General features: G+C 46.4%; 51 non-coding genes across 51 annotated transcripts in view; all 51 read left to right on the top strand.

Moving 5' to 3' along the window:
* The first annotated feature begins 56 nt into the window (after positions 1-56).
* Positions 57-175, top strand: LOC148983702 (5S ribosomal RNA). Its single transcript, XR_016163362.1, has one exon. It is a non-coding gene; the product is annotated as a 5S ribosomal RNA (ribosomal RNA).
* Positions 176-347: 172 nt separating this feature from the next.
* LOC148983703 (5S ribosomal RNA) lies at positions 348-466 on the top strand. The gene has a single exon (XR_016164463.1). It is a non-coding gene; the product is annotated as a 5S ribosomal RNA (ribosomal RNA).
* Positions 467-529: 63 nt separating this feature from the next.
* On the top strand, positions 530-648 carry LOC148983704 (5S ribosomal RNA). Its single transcript, XR_016164464.1, has one exon. It is a non-coding gene; the product is annotated as a 5S ribosomal RNA (ribosomal RNA).
* Positions 649-817: 169 nt separating this feature from the next.
* On the top strand, positions 818-936 carry LOC148983705 (5S ribosomal RNA). The gene has a single exon (XR_016164465.1). It is a non-coding gene; the product is annotated as a 5S ribosomal RNA (ribosomal RNA).
* A 63-nt stretch (positions 937-999) lies between these two features.
* Positions 1,000-1,118, top strand: LOC148983706 (5S ribosomal RNA). The gene has a single exon (XR_016163169.1). It is a non-coding gene; the product is annotated as a 5S ribosomal RNA (ribosomal RNA).
* Positions 1,119-1,181: 63 nt separating this feature from the next.
* On the top strand, positions 1,182-1,300 carry LOC148983707 (5S ribosomal RNA). Its single transcript, XR_016166770.1, has one exon. It is a non-coding gene; the product is annotated as a 5S ribosomal RNA (ribosomal RNA).
* Positions 1,301-1,363: 63 nt separating this feature from the next.
* Positions 1,364-1,482, top strand: LOC148983708 (5S ribosomal RNA). Its single transcript, XR_016164466.1, has one exon. It is a non-coding gene; the product is annotated as a 5S ribosomal RNA (ribosomal RNA).
* A 63-nt stretch (positions 1,483-1,545) lies between these two features.
* Positions 1,546-1,664, top strand: LOC148983709 (5S ribosomal RNA). Its single transcript, XR_016164467.1, has one exon. It is a non-coding gene; the product is annotated as a 5S ribosomal RNA (ribosomal RNA).
* A 162-nt stretch (positions 1,665-1,826) lies between these two features.
* Positions 1,827-1,945, top strand: LOC148983710 (5S ribosomal RNA). The gene has a single exon (XR_016164468.1). It is a non-coding gene; the product is annotated as a 5S ribosomal RNA (ribosomal RNA).
* Positions 1,946-2,008: 63 nt separating this feature from the next.
* LOC148983711 (5S ribosomal RNA) lies at positions 2,009-2,127 on the top strand. The gene has a single exon (XR_016164469.1). It is a non-coding gene; the product is annotated as a 5S ribosomal RNA (ribosomal RNA).
* Positions 2,128-2,190: 63 nt separating this feature from the next.
* On the top strand, positions 2,191-2,309 carry LOC148983712 (5S ribosomal RNA). Its single transcript, XR_016162475.1, has one exon. It is a non-coding gene; the product is annotated as a 5S ribosomal RNA (ribosomal RNA).
* A 63-nt stretch (positions 2,310-2,372) lies between these two features.
* Positions 2,373-2,491, top strand: LOC148983713 (5S ribosomal RNA). The gene has a single exon (XR_016164472.1). It is a non-coding gene; the product is annotated as a 5S ribosomal RNA (ribosomal RNA).
* A 63-nt stretch (positions 2,492-2,554) lies between these two features.
* On the top strand, positions 2,555-2,673 carry LOC148983714 (5S ribosomal RNA). The gene has a single exon (XR_016164473.1). It is a non-coding gene; the product is annotated as a 5S ribosomal RNA (ribosomal RNA).
* Positions 2,674-2,845: 172 nt separating this feature from the next.
* LOC148983715 (5S ribosomal RNA) lies at positions 2,846-2,964 on the top strand. The gene has a single exon (XR_016164474.1). It is a non-coding gene; the product is annotated as a 5S ribosomal RNA (ribosomal RNA).
* A 63-nt stretch (positions 2,965-3,027) lies between these two features.
* Positions 3,028-3,146, top strand: LOC148983716 (5S ribosomal RNA). Its single transcript, XR_016164475.1, has one exon. It is a non-coding gene; the product is annotated as a 5S ribosomal RNA (ribosomal RNA).
* Positions 3,147-3,209: 63 nt separating this feature from the next.
* On the top strand, positions 3,210-3,328 carry LOC148983717 (5S ribosomal RNA). The gene has a single exon (XR_016164476.1). It is a non-coding gene; the product is annotated as a 5S ribosomal RNA (ribosomal RNA).
* Positions 3,329-3,391: 63 nt separating this feature from the next.
* Positions 3,392-3,510, top strand: LOC148983718 (5S ribosomal RNA). The gene has a single exon (XR_016162476.1). It is a non-coding gene; the product is annotated as a 5S ribosomal RNA (ribosomal RNA).
* Positions 3,511-3,573: 63 nt separating this feature from the next.
* Positions 3,574-3,692, top strand: LOC148983719 (5S ribosomal RNA). Its single transcript, XR_016164477.1, has one exon. It is a non-coding gene; the product is annotated as a 5S ribosomal RNA (ribosomal RNA).
* A 63-nt stretch (positions 3,693-3,755) lies between these two features.
* LOC148983720 (5S ribosomal RNA) lies at positions 3,756-3,874 on the top strand. Its single transcript, XR_016164478.1, has one exon. It is a non-coding gene; the product is annotated as a 5S ribosomal RNA (ribosomal RNA).
* A 63-nt stretch (positions 3,875-3,937) lies between these two features.
* LOC148983721 (5S ribosomal RNA) lies at positions 3,938-4,056 on the top strand. Its single transcript, XR_016164479.1, has one exon. It is a non-coding gene; the product is annotated as a 5S ribosomal RNA (ribosomal RNA).
* Positions 4,057-4,226: 170 nt separating this feature from the next.
* LOC148983722 (5S ribosomal RNA) lies at positions 4,227-4,345 on the top strand. The gene has a single exon (XR_016164480.1). It is a non-coding gene; the product is annotated as a 5S ribosomal RNA (ribosomal RNA).
* Positions 4,346-4,408: 63 nt separating this feature from the next.
* On the top strand, positions 4,409-4,527 carry LOC148983723 (5S ribosomal RNA). Its single transcript, XR_016163170.1, has one exon. It is a non-coding gene; the product is annotated as a 5S ribosomal RNA (ribosomal RNA).
* A 63-nt stretch (positions 4,528-4,590) lies between these two features.
* On the top strand, positions 4,591-4,709 carry LOC148983724 (5S ribosomal RNA). Its single transcript, XR_016164481.1, has one exon. It is a non-coding gene; the product is annotated as a 5S ribosomal RNA (ribosomal RNA).
* A 174-nt stretch (positions 4,710-4,883) lies between these two features.
* On the top strand, positions 4,884-5,002 carry LOC148983725 (5S ribosomal RNA). The gene has a single exon (XR_016164483.1). It is a non-coding gene; the product is annotated as a 5S ribosomal RNA (ribosomal RNA).
* Positions 5,003-5,065: 63 nt separating this feature from the next.
* On the top strand, positions 5,066-5,184 carry LOC148983726 (5S ribosomal RNA). Its single transcript, XR_016164484.1, has one exon. It is a non-coding gene; the product is annotated as a 5S ribosomal RNA (ribosomal RNA).
* A 63-nt stretch (positions 5,185-5,247) lies between these two features.
* Positions 5,248-5,366, top strand: LOC148983727 (5S ribosomal RNA). Its single transcript, XR_016164485.1, has one exon. It is a non-coding gene; the product is annotated as a 5S ribosomal RNA (ribosomal RNA).
* A 63-nt stretch (positions 5,367-5,429) lies between these two features.
* On the top strand, positions 5,430-5,548 carry LOC148983728 (5S ribosomal RNA). The gene has a single exon (XR_016164486.1). It is a non-coding gene; the product is annotated as a 5S ribosomal RNA (ribosomal RNA).
* Positions 5,549-5,611: 63 nt separating this feature from the next.
* LOC148983729 (5S ribosomal RNA) lies at positions 5,612-5,730 on the top strand. Its single transcript, XR_016164487.1, has one exon. It is a non-coding gene; the product is annotated as a 5S ribosomal RNA (ribosomal RNA).
* A 63-nt stretch (positions 5,731-5,793) lies between these two features.
* Positions 5,794-5,912, top strand: LOC148983730 (5S ribosomal RNA). Its single transcript, XR_016164488.1, has one exon. It is a non-coding gene; the product is annotated as a 5S ribosomal RNA (ribosomal RNA).
* Positions 5,913-6,086: 174 nt separating this feature from the next.
* LOC148983731 (5S ribosomal RNA) lies at positions 6,087-6,205 on the top strand. The gene has a single exon (XR_016164489.1). It is a non-coding gene; the product is annotated as a 5S ribosomal RNA (ribosomal RNA).
* A 63-nt stretch (positions 6,206-6,268) lies between these two features.
* Positions 6,269-6,387, top strand: LOC148983732 (5S ribosomal RNA). The gene has a single exon (XR_016163171.1). It is a non-coding gene; the product is annotated as a 5S ribosomal RNA (ribosomal RNA).
* A 63-nt stretch (positions 6,388-6,450) lies between these two features.
* Positions 6,451-6,569, top strand: LOC148983733 (5S ribosomal RNA). Its single transcript, XR_016164011.1, has one exon. It is a non-coding gene; the product is annotated as a 5S ribosomal RNA (ribosomal RNA).
* Positions 6,570-6,741: 172 nt separating this feature from the next.
* On the top strand, positions 6,742-6,860 carry LOC148983734 (5S ribosomal RNA). The gene has a single exon (XR_016164490.1). It is a non-coding gene; the product is annotated as a 5S ribosomal RNA (ribosomal RNA).
* A 63-nt stretch (positions 6,861-6,923) lies between these two features.
* Positions 6,924-7,042, top strand: LOC148983735 (5S ribosomal RNA). Its single transcript, XR_016164491.1, has one exon. It is a non-coding gene; the product is annotated as a 5S ribosomal RNA (ribosomal RNA).
* Positions 7,043-7,105: 63 nt separating this feature from the next.
* LOC148983736 (5S ribosomal RNA) lies at positions 7,106-7,224 on the top strand. The gene has a single exon (XR_016163625.1). It is a non-coding gene; the product is annotated as a 5S ribosomal RNA (ribosomal RNA).
* Positions 7,225-7,287: 63 nt separating this feature from the next.
* On the top strand, positions 7,288-7,406 carry LOC148983737 (5S ribosomal RNA). The gene has a single exon (XR_016164492.1). It is a non-coding gene; the product is annotated as a 5S ribosomal RNA (ribosomal RNA).
* Positions 7,407-7,469: 63 nt separating this feature from the next.
* LOC148983738 (5S ribosomal RNA) lies at positions 7,470-7,588 on the top strand. The gene has a single exon (XR_016163363.1). It is a non-coding gene; the product is annotated as a 5S ribosomal RNA (ribosomal RNA).
* Positions 7,589-7,759: 171 nt separating this feature from the next.
* LOC148983739 (5S ribosomal RNA) lies at positions 7,760-7,878 on the top strand. The gene has a single exon (XR_016164494.1). It is a non-coding gene; the product is annotated as a 5S ribosomal RNA (ribosomal RNA).
* Positions 7,879-7,941: 63 nt separating this feature from the next.
* LOC148983740 (5S ribosomal RNA) lies at positions 7,942-8,060 on the top strand. Its single transcript, XR_016162154.1, has one exon. It is a non-coding gene; the product is annotated as a 5S ribosomal RNA (ribosomal RNA).
* A 63-nt stretch (positions 8,061-8,123) lies between these two features.
* LOC148983741 (5S ribosomal RNA) lies at positions 8,124-8,242 on the top strand. The gene has a single exon (XR_016163300.1). It is a non-coding gene; the product is annotated as a 5S ribosomal RNA (ribosomal RNA).
* A 63-nt stretch (positions 8,243-8,305) lies between these two features.
* Positions 8,306-8,424, top strand: LOC148983742 (5S ribosomal RNA). The gene has a single exon (XR_016164495.1). It is a non-coding gene; the product is annotated as a 5S ribosomal RNA (ribosomal RNA).
* A 63-nt stretch (positions 8,425-8,487) lies between these two features.
* On the top strand, positions 8,488-8,606 carry LOC148983743 (5S ribosomal RNA). The gene has a single exon (XR_016163364.1). It is a non-coding gene; the product is annotated as a 5S ribosomal RNA (ribosomal RNA).
* Positions 8,607-8,777: 171 nt separating this feature from the next.
* LOC148983744 (5S ribosomal RNA) lies at positions 8,778-8,896 on the top strand. The gene has a single exon (XR_016164496.1). It is a non-coding gene; the product is annotated as a 5S ribosomal RNA (ribosomal RNA).
* A 63-nt stretch (positions 8,897-8,959) lies between these two features.
* On the top strand, positions 8,960-9,078 carry LOC148983745 (5S ribosomal RNA). The gene has a single exon (XR_016164497.1). It is a non-coding gene; the product is annotated as a 5S ribosomal RNA (ribosomal RNA).
* Positions 9,079-9,248: 170 nt separating this feature from the next.
* On the top strand, positions 9,249-9,367 carry LOC148983746 (5S ribosomal RNA). The gene has a single exon (XR_016164498.1). It is a non-coding gene; the product is annotated as a 5S ribosomal RNA (ribosomal RNA).
* Positions 9,368-9,430: 63 nt separating this feature from the next.
* LOC148983747 (5S ribosomal RNA) lies at positions 9,431-9,549 on the top strand. The gene has a single exon (XR_016163172.1). It is a non-coding gene; the product is annotated as a 5S ribosomal RNA (ribosomal RNA).
* A 63-nt stretch (positions 9,550-9,612) lies between these two features.
* LOC148983748 (5S ribosomal RNA) lies at positions 9,613-9,731 on the top strand. Its single transcript, XR_016164499.1, has one exon. It is a non-coding gene; the product is annotated as a 5S ribosomal RNA (ribosomal RNA).
* Positions 9,732-9,903: 172 nt separating this feature from the next.
* LOC148983749 (5S ribosomal RNA) lies at positions 9,904-10,022 on the top strand. The gene has a single exon (XR_016164500.1). It is a non-coding gene; the product is annotated as a 5S ribosomal RNA (ribosomal RNA).
* A 63-nt stretch (positions 10,023-10,085) lies between these two features.
* On the top strand, positions 10,086-10,204 carry LOC148983750 (5S ribosomal RNA). Its single transcript, XR_016164501.1, has one exon. It is a non-coding gene; the product is annotated as a 5S ribosomal RNA (ribosomal RNA).
* A 63-nt stretch (positions 10,205-10,267) lies between these two features.
* Positions 10,268-10,386, top strand: LOC148983751 (5S ribosomal RNA). The gene has a single exon (XR_016164502.1). It is a non-coding gene; the product is annotated as a 5S ribosomal RNA (ribosomal RNA).
* A 63-nt stretch (positions 10,387-10,449) lies between these two features.
* The window catches only part of LOC148983752 (5S ribosomal RNA), a 119-nt gene continuing 70 nt past the window's right edge, over positions 10,450-10,498 (top strand). Inside the window, exon 1 of the ribosomal RNA XR_016164503.1 lies at positions 10,450-10,498. This exon is cut by the window's right edge and continues 70 nt beyond it. This is a non-coding gene — a ribosomal RNA (5S ribosomal RNA).

The raw sequence follows: 10,498 nt of genomic DNA on the forward strand, positions 1-10,498 counted from the left end.
GTTTACTACCCTAATTTTCTAACCATTCAAATAGCCCAATTTTGGCAGCAGATTTCGCTTACGGCCATACCACCTTGAGAACGCCCGAACTCGTCTGATCTCGGAAGCTAAGCAGGGTCGGGCCTGGTTAGTACTTGGATGGGAGACCGCCTGGGAATACCAGGTGCTTTAAGCTTTATTGTTTAAAAAAAAAAAAAAAAAAAAAGAGTCAATGAAATGGTTCAAAAATCCTAAATTGTCTTTTTTTCCCCTCGAAAAGCCTGAAATATTCTCTGAGTTTCTTCAGAAAGCCTGAAAGAGTCTCTTTTTTTTCTTCTTCAAATAGCCCAAGTTTGGCAGCAGATTTCGCTTACGGCCATACCACCTTGAGAACGCCCGAACTCGTCTGATCTCGGAAGCTAAGCAGGGTCGGGCCTGGTTAGTACTTGGATGGGAGACCGCCTGGGAATACCAGGTGCTGTAAGCTTTATATAGTTTACTACCCTAATGTTCTAACCATTCAAATAGCCCAATTTTGGCAGCAGATTTCGCTTACGGCCATACCACCTTGAGAACGCCCGAACTCGTCTGATCTCGGAAGCTAAGCAGGGTCGGGCCTGGTTAGTACTTGGATGGGAGACCGCCTGGGAATACCAGGTGCTGTAAGCTTTATTGTTTAAAAAAAAAAAAAAAAAAGAGTCAATGAAATGGTTCAAAAATCCTAAATTGTCTTTTTTTCCCCTCGAAAAGCCTGAAATATTCTCTGAGTTTCTTCAGAAAGCCTGAAAGAGTCTCTTTTTTTTCTTCTTCAAATAGCCCAAGTTTGGCAGCAGATTTCGCTTACGGCCATACCACCTTGAGAACGCCCGAACTCGTCTGATCTCGGAAGCTAAGCAGGGTCGGGCCTGGTTAGTACTTGGATGGGAGACCGCCTGGGAATACCAGGTGCTGTAAGCTTTATATAGTTTACTACCCTAATGTTCTAACCATTCAAATAGCCCAATTTTGGCAGCAGATTTCGCTTACGGCCATACCACCTTGAGAACGCCCGAACTCGTCTGATCTCGGAAGCTAAGCAGGGTCGGGCCTGGTTAGTACTTGGATGGGAGACCGCCTGGGAATACAAGGTGCTGTAAGCTTTATATAGTTTACTACCCTAATTTTCTAACCATTCAAATAGCCCAATTTTGGCAGCAGATTTCGCTTACGGCCATACCACCTTGAGAACGCCCGAACTCGTCTGATCTCGGAAGCTAAGCAGGGTCGGGCCTGGTTAGTACTTGGATGGGAGACCGCCTGGGAATACCAGGTGCCGTAAGCTTTATGTAGTTTACTACCCTAATGTTCTAACCATTCAAATAGCCCAATTTTGGCTGCAGATTTCGCTTACGGCCATACCACCTTGAGAACGCCCGAACTCGTCTGATCTCGGAAGCTAAGCAGGGTCGGGCCTGGTTAGTACTTGGATGGGAGACCGCCTGGGAATACCAGGTGCTGTAAGCTTTATGTAGTTTACTACCCTCATGTTCTAACCATTCAAATAGCCCAATTTTGGCTGCAGATTTCGCTTACGGCCATACCACCTTGAGAACGCCCGAACTCGTCTGATCTCGGAAGCTAAGCAGGGTCGGGCCTGGTTAGTACTTGGATGGGAGACCGCCTGGGAATACCAGGTGCTGTAAGCTTTATTGTTTAAAAAAAAAAAAAGTCAATGAAATGCTTCAAAAATCCTAAATTGTCTTTTTTCCCCCTCAAAATTCCTGAAATAGTCTCTCTGTTTCTTCAGAAAGCCTGAAAGAGTCTCTTTTTTTTCTTCTTCAAATAGCCCAATTTTGGCTGCAGATTTCGCTTACGGCCATACCACCTTGAGAACGCCCGAACTCGTCTGATCTCGGAAGCTAAGCAGGGTCGGGCCTGGTTAGTACTTGGATGGGAGACCGCCTGGGAATACCAGGTGCTGTAAGCTTTATGTAGTTTACTACCCTCATGTTCTAACCATTCAAATAGCCCAATTTTGGCAACAGATTTCGCTTACGGCCATACCACCTTGAGAACGCCCGAACTCGTCTGATCTCGGAAGCTAAGCAGGGTCGGGCCTGGTTAGTACTTGGATGGGAGACCGCCTGGGAATACCAGGTGCTGTAAGCTTTATGTAGTTTACTACCCTCATGTTCTAACCATTCAAATAGCCCAATTTTGGCAGCAGATTTCGCTTACGGCCATACCACCTTGAGAACGCCCGAACTTGTCTGATCTCGGAAGCTAAGCAGGGTCGGGCCTGGTTAGTACTTGGATGGGAGACCGCCTGGGAATACCAGGTGCTGTAAGCTTTATGTAGTTTACTACCCTAATGTTCTAACCAATCAAATAGCCCAATTTTGGCTGCAGATTTCGCTTACGGCCATACCACCTTGAGAACGCCCGAACTCGTCTGATCTCGGAAGCTAAGCAGGGTCGGGCCTGGTTAGTACTTGGATGGGAGACCGCCTGGGAATACCAGGTGCTGTAAGCTTTATGTAGTTTACTACCCTCATGTTCTAACCATTCAAATAGCCCAATTTTGGCAGCAGATTTCGCTTACGGCCATACCACCTTGAGAACGCCCGAACTCGTCTGATCTCGGAAGCTAAGCAGGGTCGGGCCTGGTTAGTACTTGGATGGGAGACCGCCTGGGAATACCAGGTGCTGTAAGCTTTATTGTTTAAAAAAAAAAAAAAAAAAAAAGAGTCAATGAAATGCTTCAAAAATCCTAAATTGTCTTTTTTCCCCCTCAAAATTCCTGAAATAGTCTCTCTGTTTCTTCAGAAAGCCAGAAAGAGTCTCTTTTTTTTCTTCTTCAAATAGCCCAATTTTGGCTGCAGATTTCGCTTACGGCCATACCACCTTGAGAACGCCCGAACTCGTCTGATCTCGGAAGCTAAGCAGGGTCGGGCCTGGTTAGTACTTGGATGGGAGACCGCCTGGGAATACCAGGTGCTGTAAGCTTTATGTAGTTTACTACCCTCATGTTCTAACCATTCAAATAGCCCAATTTTGGCAGCAGATTTCGCTTACGGCCATACCACCTTGAGAACGCCCGAACTCGTCTGATCTCGGAAGCTAAGCAGGGTCGGGCCTGGTTAGTACTTGGATGGGAGACCGCCTGGGAATACCAGGTGCTGTAAGCTTTATGTAGTTTACTACCCTCATGTTCTAACCATTCAAATAGCCCAATTTTGGCAGCAGATTTCGCTTACGGCCATACCACCTTGAGAACGCCCGAACTCGTCTGATCTCGGAAGCTAAGCAGGGTCGGGCCTGGTTAGTACTTGGATGGGAGACCGCCTGGGAATACCAGGTGCTGTAAGCTTTATGTAGTTTACTACCCTCATGTTCTAACCATTCAAATAGCCCAATTTTGGCAGCAGATTTCGCTTACGGCCATACCACCTTGAGAACGCCCGAACTTGTCTGATCTCGGAAGCTAAGCAGGGTCGGGCCTGGTTAGTACTTGGATGGGAGACCGCCTGGGAATACCAGGTGCTGTAAGCTTTATGTAGTTTACTACCCTAATGTTCTAACCATTCAAATAGCCCAATTTTGGCTGCAGATTTCGCTTACGGCCATACCACCTTGAGAACGCCCGAACTCGTCTGATCTCGGAAGCTAAGCAGGGTCGGGCCTGGTTAGTACTTGGATGGGAGACCGCCTGGGAATACCAGGTGCTGTAAGCTTTATGTAGTTTACTACCCTCATGTTCTAACCATTCAAATAGCCCAATTTTGGCAGCAGATTTCGCTTACGGCCATACCACCTTGAGAACGCCCGAACTCGTCTGATCTCGGAAGCTAAGCAGGGTCGGGCCTGGTTAGTACTTGGATGGGAGACCGCCTGGGAATACCAGGTGCTGTAAGCTTTATATAGTTTACTACCCTAATGTTCTAACCATTCAAATAGCCCAATTTTGGCAGCAGATTTCGCTTACGGCCATACCACCTTGAGAACGCCCGAACTCGTCTGATCTCGGAAGCTAAGCAGGGTCGGGCCTGGTTAGTACTTGGATGGGAGACCGCCTGGGAATACCAGGTGCTGTAAGCTTTATTGTTTAAAAAAAAAAAAAAAAAAAGAGTCAATGAAATGGTTCAAAAATCCTAAATTGTCTTTTTTTCCCCTCGAAAAGCCTGAAATATTCTCTGAGTTTCTTCAGAAAGCCTGAAAGAGTCTCTTTTTTTTCTTCTTCAAATAGCCCAAGTTTGGCAGCAGATTTCGCTTACGGCCATACCACCTTGAGAACGCCCGAACTCGTCTGATCTCGGAAGCTAAGCAGGGTCGGGCCTGGTTAGTACTTGGATGGGAGACCGCCTGGGAATACCAGGTGCTGTAAGCTTTATATAGTTTACTACCCTAATGTTCTAACCATTCAAATAGCCCAATTTTGGCAGCAGATTTCGCTTACGGCCATACCACCTTGAGAACGCCCGAACTCGTCTGATCTCGGAAGCTAAGCAGGGTCGGGCCTGGTTAGTACTTGGATGGGAGACCGCCTGGGAATACAAGGTGCTGTAAGCTTTATATAGTTTACTACCCTAATTTTCTAACCATTCAAATAGCCCAATTTTGGCAGCAGATTTCGCTTACGGCCATACCACCTTGAGAACGCCCGAACTCGTCTGATCTCGGAAGCTAAGCAGGGTCGGGCCTGGTTAGTACTTGGATGGGAGACCGCCTGGGAATACCAGGTGCTGTAAGCTTTATTGTTTAAAAAAAAAAAAAAAAAAAAAAAGAGTCAATGAAATGGTTCAAAAATCCTAAATTGTCTTTTTTTCCCCTCGAAAAGCCTGAAATATTCTCTGAGTTTCTTCAGAAAGCCTGAAAGAGTCTCTTTTTTTTCTTCTTCAAATAGCCCAATTTTGGCAGCAGATTTCGCTTACGGCCATACCACCTTGAGAACGCCCGAACTCGTCTGATCTCGGAAGCTAAGCAGGGTCGGGCCTGGTTAGTACTTGGATGGGAGACCGCCTGGGAATACCAGGTGCTGTAAGCTTTATATAGTTTACTACCCTAATGTTCTAACCATTCAAATAGCCCAATTTTGGCAGCAGATTTTGCTTACGGCCATACCACCTTGAGAACGCCCGAACTCGTCTGATCTCGGAAGCTAAGCAGGGTCGGGCCTGGTTAGTACTTGGATGGGAGACCGCCTGGGAATACCAGGTGCTGTAAGCTTTATATAGTTTACTACCCTAATGTTCTAACCATTCAAATAGCCCAATTTTGGCAGCAGATTTCGCTTACGGCCATACCACCTTGAGAACGCCCGAACTCGTCTGATCTCGGAAGCTAAGCAGGGTCGGGCCTGGTTAGTACTTGGATGGGAGACCGCCTGGGAATACCAGGTGCTGTAAGCTTTATATAGTTTACTACCCTAATGTTCTAACCATTCAAATAGCCCAATTTTGGCAGCAGATTTCGCTTACGGCCATACCACCTTGAGAACGCCCGAACTCGTCTGATCTCGGAAGCTAAGCAGGGTCGGGCCTGGTTAGTACTTGGATGGGAGACCGCCTGGGAATACCAGGTGCTGTAAGCTTTATATAGTTTACTACCCTAATGTTCTAACCATTCAAATAGCCCAATTTTGGCAGCAGATTTCGCTTACGGCCATACCACCTTGAGAACGCCCGAACTCGTCTGATCTCGGAAGCTAAGCAGGGTCGGGCCTGGTTAGTACTTGGATGGGAGACCGCCTGGGAATACCAGGTGCTGTAAGCTTTATATAGTTTACTACCCTAATGTTCTAACCATTCAAATAGCCCAATTTTGGCAGCAGATTTCGCTTACGGCCATACCACCTTGAGAACGCCCGAACTCGTCTGATCTCGGAAGCTAAGCAGGGTCGGGCCTGGTTAGTACTTGGATGGGAGACCGCCTGGGAATACCAGGTGCTGTAAGCTTTATTGTTTAAAAAAAAAAAAAAAAAAAAAAAGAGTCAATGAAATGGTTCAAAAATCCTAAATTGTCTTTTTTTCCCCTCGAAAAGCCTGAAATATTCTCTGAGTTTCTTCAGAAAGCCTGAAAGAGTCTCTTTTTTTTCTTCTTCAAATAGCCCAAGTTTGGCAGCAGATTTCGCTTACGGCCATACCACCTTGAGAACGCCCGAACTCGTCTGATCTCGGAAGCTAAGCAGGGTCGGGCCTGGTTAGTACTTGGATGGGAGACCGCCTGGGAATACCAGGTGCTGTAAGCTTTATATAGTTTACTACCCTAATGTTCTAACCATTCAAATAGCCCAATTTTGGCAGCAGATTTCGCTTACGGCCATACCACCTTGAGAACGCCCGAACTCGTCTGATCTCGGAAGCTAAGCAGGGTCGGGCCTGGTTAGTACTTGGATGGGAGACCGCCTGGGAATACAAGGTGCTGTAAGCTTTATATAGTTTACTACCCTAATTTTCTAACCATTCAAATAGCCCAATTTTGGCAGCAGATTTCGCTTACGGCCGTACCACCTTGAGAACGCCCGAACTCGTCTGATCTCGGAAGCTAAGCAGGGTCGGGCCTGGTTAGTACTTGGATGGGAGACCGCCTGGGAATACCAGGTGCTTTAAGCTTTATTGTTTAAAAAAAAAAAAAAAAAAAAAGAGTCAATGAAATGGTTCAAAAATCCTAAATTGTCTTTTTTTCCCCTCGAAAAGCCTGAAATATTCTCTGAGTTTCTTCAGAAAGCCTGAAAGAGTCTCTTTTTTTTCTTCTTCAAATAGCCCAAGTTTGGCAGCAGATTTCGCTTACGGCCATACCACCTTGAGAACGCCCGAACTCGTCTGATCTCGGAAGCTAAGCAGGGTCGGGCCTGGTTAGTACTTGGATGGGAGACCGCCTGGGAATACCAGGTGCTGTAAGCTTTATATAGTTTACTACCCTAATGTTCTAACCATTCAAATAGCCCAATTTTGGCAGCAGATTTCGCTTACGGCCATACCACCTTGAGAACGCCCGAACTCGTCTGATCTCGGAAGCTAAGCAGGGTCGGGCCTGGTTAGTACTTGGATGGGAGACCGCCTGGGAATACCAGGTGCTGTAAGCTTTATATAGTTTACTACCCTAATGTTCTAACCATTCAAATAGCCCAATTTTGGCAGCAGATTTCGCTTATGGCCATACCACCTTGAGAACGCCCGAACTCGTCTGATCTCGGAAGCTAAGCAGGGTCGGGCCTGGTTAGTACTTGGATGGGAGACCGCCTGGGACTACCAGGTGCTGTAAGCTTTATATAGTTTACTACCCTAATGTTCTAACCATTCAAATAGCCCAATTTTGGCAGCAGATTTCGCTTACGGCCATACCACCTTGAGAACGCCCGAACTCGTCTGATCTCGGAAGCTAAGCAGGGTCGGGCCTGGTTAGTACTTGGATGGGAGACCGCCTGGGAATACCAGGTGCTGTAAGCTTTATATAGTTTACTACCCTAATTTTCTAACCATTCAAATAGCCCAATTTTGGCAGCAGATTTCGCTTACGGCCATACCACCTTGAGAACGCCCGAACTCGTCTGATCTCGGAAGCTAAGCAGGGTCGGGCCTGGTTAGTACTTGGATGGGAGACCGCCTGGGAATACCAGGTGCTTTAAGCTTTATTGTTTAAAAAAAAAAAAAAAAAAAAGAGTCAATGAAATGGTTCAAAAATCCTAAATTGTCTTTTTTTCCCCTCGAAAAGCCTGAAATATTCTCTGAGTTTCTTCAGAAAGCCTGAAAGAGTCTCTTTTTTTTCTTCTTCAAATAGCCCAAGTTTGGCAGCAGATTTCGCTTACGGCCATACCACCTTGAGAACGCCCGAACTCGTCTGATCTCGGAAGCTAAGCAGGGTCGGGCCTGGTTAGTACTTGGATGGGAGACCGCCTGGGAATACCAGGTGCTGTAAGCTTTATATAGTTTACTACCCTAATGTTCTAACCATTCAAATAGCCCAATTTTGGCAGCAGATTTCGCTTACGGCCATACCACCTTGAGAACGCCCGAATTCGTCTGATCTCGGAAGCTAAGCAGGGTCGGGCCTGGTTAGTACTTGGATGGGAGACCGCCTGGGAATACCAGGTGCTGTAAGCTTTATATAGTTTACTACCCTAATGTTCTAACCATTCAAATAGCCCAATTTTGGCAGCAGATTTCGCTTACGGCCATACCACCTTGAGAACGCCCGAACTCGTCTGATCTCGGAAGCTAAGCAGGGTCGGGCCTGGTTAGTACTTGGATGGGAGACCGCCTGGGACTACCAGGTGCTGTAAGCTTTATATAGTTTACTACCCTAATGTTCTAACCATTCAAATAGCCCAATTTTGGCAGCAGATTTCGCTTACGGCCATACCACCTTGAGAACGCCCGAACTCGTCTGATCTCGGAAGCTAAGCAGGGTCGGGCCTGGTTAGTACTTGGATGGGAGACCGCCTGGGAATACCAGGTGCTGTAAGCTTTATATAGTTTACTACCCTAATTTTCTAACCATTCAAATAGCCCAATTTTGGCAGCAGATTTCGCTTACGGCCATACCACCTTGAGAACGCCCGAACTCGTCTGATCTCGGAAGCTAAGCAGGGTCGGGCCTGGTTAGTACTTGGATGGGAGACCGCCTGGGAATACCAGGTGCTTTAAGCTTTATTGTTTAAAAAAAAAAAAAAAAAAAAGAGTCAATGAAATGGTTCAAAAATCCTAAATTGTCTTTTTTTCCCCTCGAAAAGCCTGAAATATTCTCTGAGTTTCTTCAGAAAGCCTGAAAGAGTCTCTTTTTTTTCTTCTTCAAATAGCCCAAGTTTGGCAGCAGATTTCGCTTACGGCCATACCACCTTGAGAACGCCCGAACTCGTCTGATCTCGGAAGCTAAGCAGGGTCGGGCCTGGTTAGTACTTGGATGGGAGACCGCCTGGGAATACCAGGTGCTGTAAGCTTTATATAGTTTACTACCCTAATGTTCTAACCATTCAAATAGCCCAATTTTGGCAGCAGATTTCGCTTACGGCCATACCACCTTGAGAACGCCCGAACTCGTCTGATCTCGGAAGCTAAGCAGGGTCGGGCCTGGTTAGTACTTGGATGGGAGACCGCCTGGGAATACCAGGTGCTGTAAGCTTTATTGTTTAAAAAAAAAAAAAAAAAAAGAGTCAATGAAATGGTTCAAAAATCCTAAATTGTCTTTTTTTCCCCTCGAAAAGCCTGAAATATTCTCTGAGTTTCTTCAGAAAGCCTGAAAGAGTCTCTTTTTTTTCTTCTTCAAATAGCCCAAGTTTGGCAGCAGATTTCGCTTACGGCCATACCACCTTGAGAACGCCCGAACTCGTCTGATCTCGGAAGCTAAGCAGGGTCGGGCCTGGTTAGTACTTGGATGGGAGACCGCCTGGGAATACCAGGTGCTGTAAGCTTTATATAGTTTACTACCCTAATGTTCTAACCATTCAAATAGCCCAATTTTGGCAGCAGATTTCGCTTACGGCCATACCACCTTGAGAACGCCCGAACTCGTCTGATCTCGGAAGCTAAGCAGGGTCGGGCCTGGTTAGTACTTGGATGGGAGACCGCCTGGGAATACAAGGTGCTGTAAGCTTTATATAGTTTACTACCCTAATTTTCTAACCATTCAAATAGCCCAATTTTGGCAGCAGATTTCGCTTACGGCCATACCACCTTGAGAACGCCCGAACTCGTCTGATCTCGGAAGCTAAGCAGGGTCGGGCCTGGTTAGTACTTGGATGGGAGACCGCCTGGGAATACCAGGTGCTGTAAGCTTTATTGTTTAAAAAAAAAAAAAAAAAAAAAGAGTCAATGAAATGGTTCAAAAATCCTAAATTGTCTTTTTTTCCCCTCGAAAAGCCTGAAATATTCTCTGAGTTTCTTCAGAAAGCCTGAAAGAGTCTCTTTTTTTTCTTCTTCAAATAGCCCAATTTTGGCAGCAGATTTCGCTTACGGCCATACCACCTTGAGAACGCCCGAACTCGTCTGATCTCGGAAGCTAAGCAGGGTCGGGCCTGGTTAGTACTTGGATGGGAGACCGCCTGGGAATACCAGGTGCTGTAAGCTTTATATAGTTTACTACCCTAATGTTCTAACCATTCAAATAGCCCAATTTTGGCAGCAGATTTTGCTTACGGCCATACCACCTTGAGAACGCCCGAACTCGTCTGATCTCGGAAGCTAAGCAGGGTCGGGCCTGGTTAGTACTTGGATGGGAGACCGCCTGGGAATACCAGGTGCTGTAAGCTTTATATAGTTTACTACCCTAATGTTCTAACCATTCAAATAGCCCAATTTTGGCAGCAGATTTCGCTTACGGCCATACCACCTTGAGAACGCCCGAACTCGTCTGATCTCGGAAGCTAAGCAGGGTCGGGCCTGGTTAGTACTTGGATGGGAGACCGCCTGGGAATACCAGGTGCTGTAAGCTTTATATAGTTTACTACCCTAATGTTCTAACCATTCAAATAGCCCAATTTTGGCAGCAGATTTCGCTTACGGCCATACCACCTTGAGAACGCCCGAACTCGTCTGATCTCGGA

Source organism: Pimephales promelas, chromosome 3 (assembly GCF_988280905.1).
Source record: "Pimephales promelas chromosome 3, fPimPro1.hap1.1, whole genome shotgun sequence".
Classification (NCBI taxonomy): Eukaryota; Metazoa; Chordata; class Actinopteri; order Cypriniformes; family Leuciscidae; genus Pimephales; species Pimephales promelas.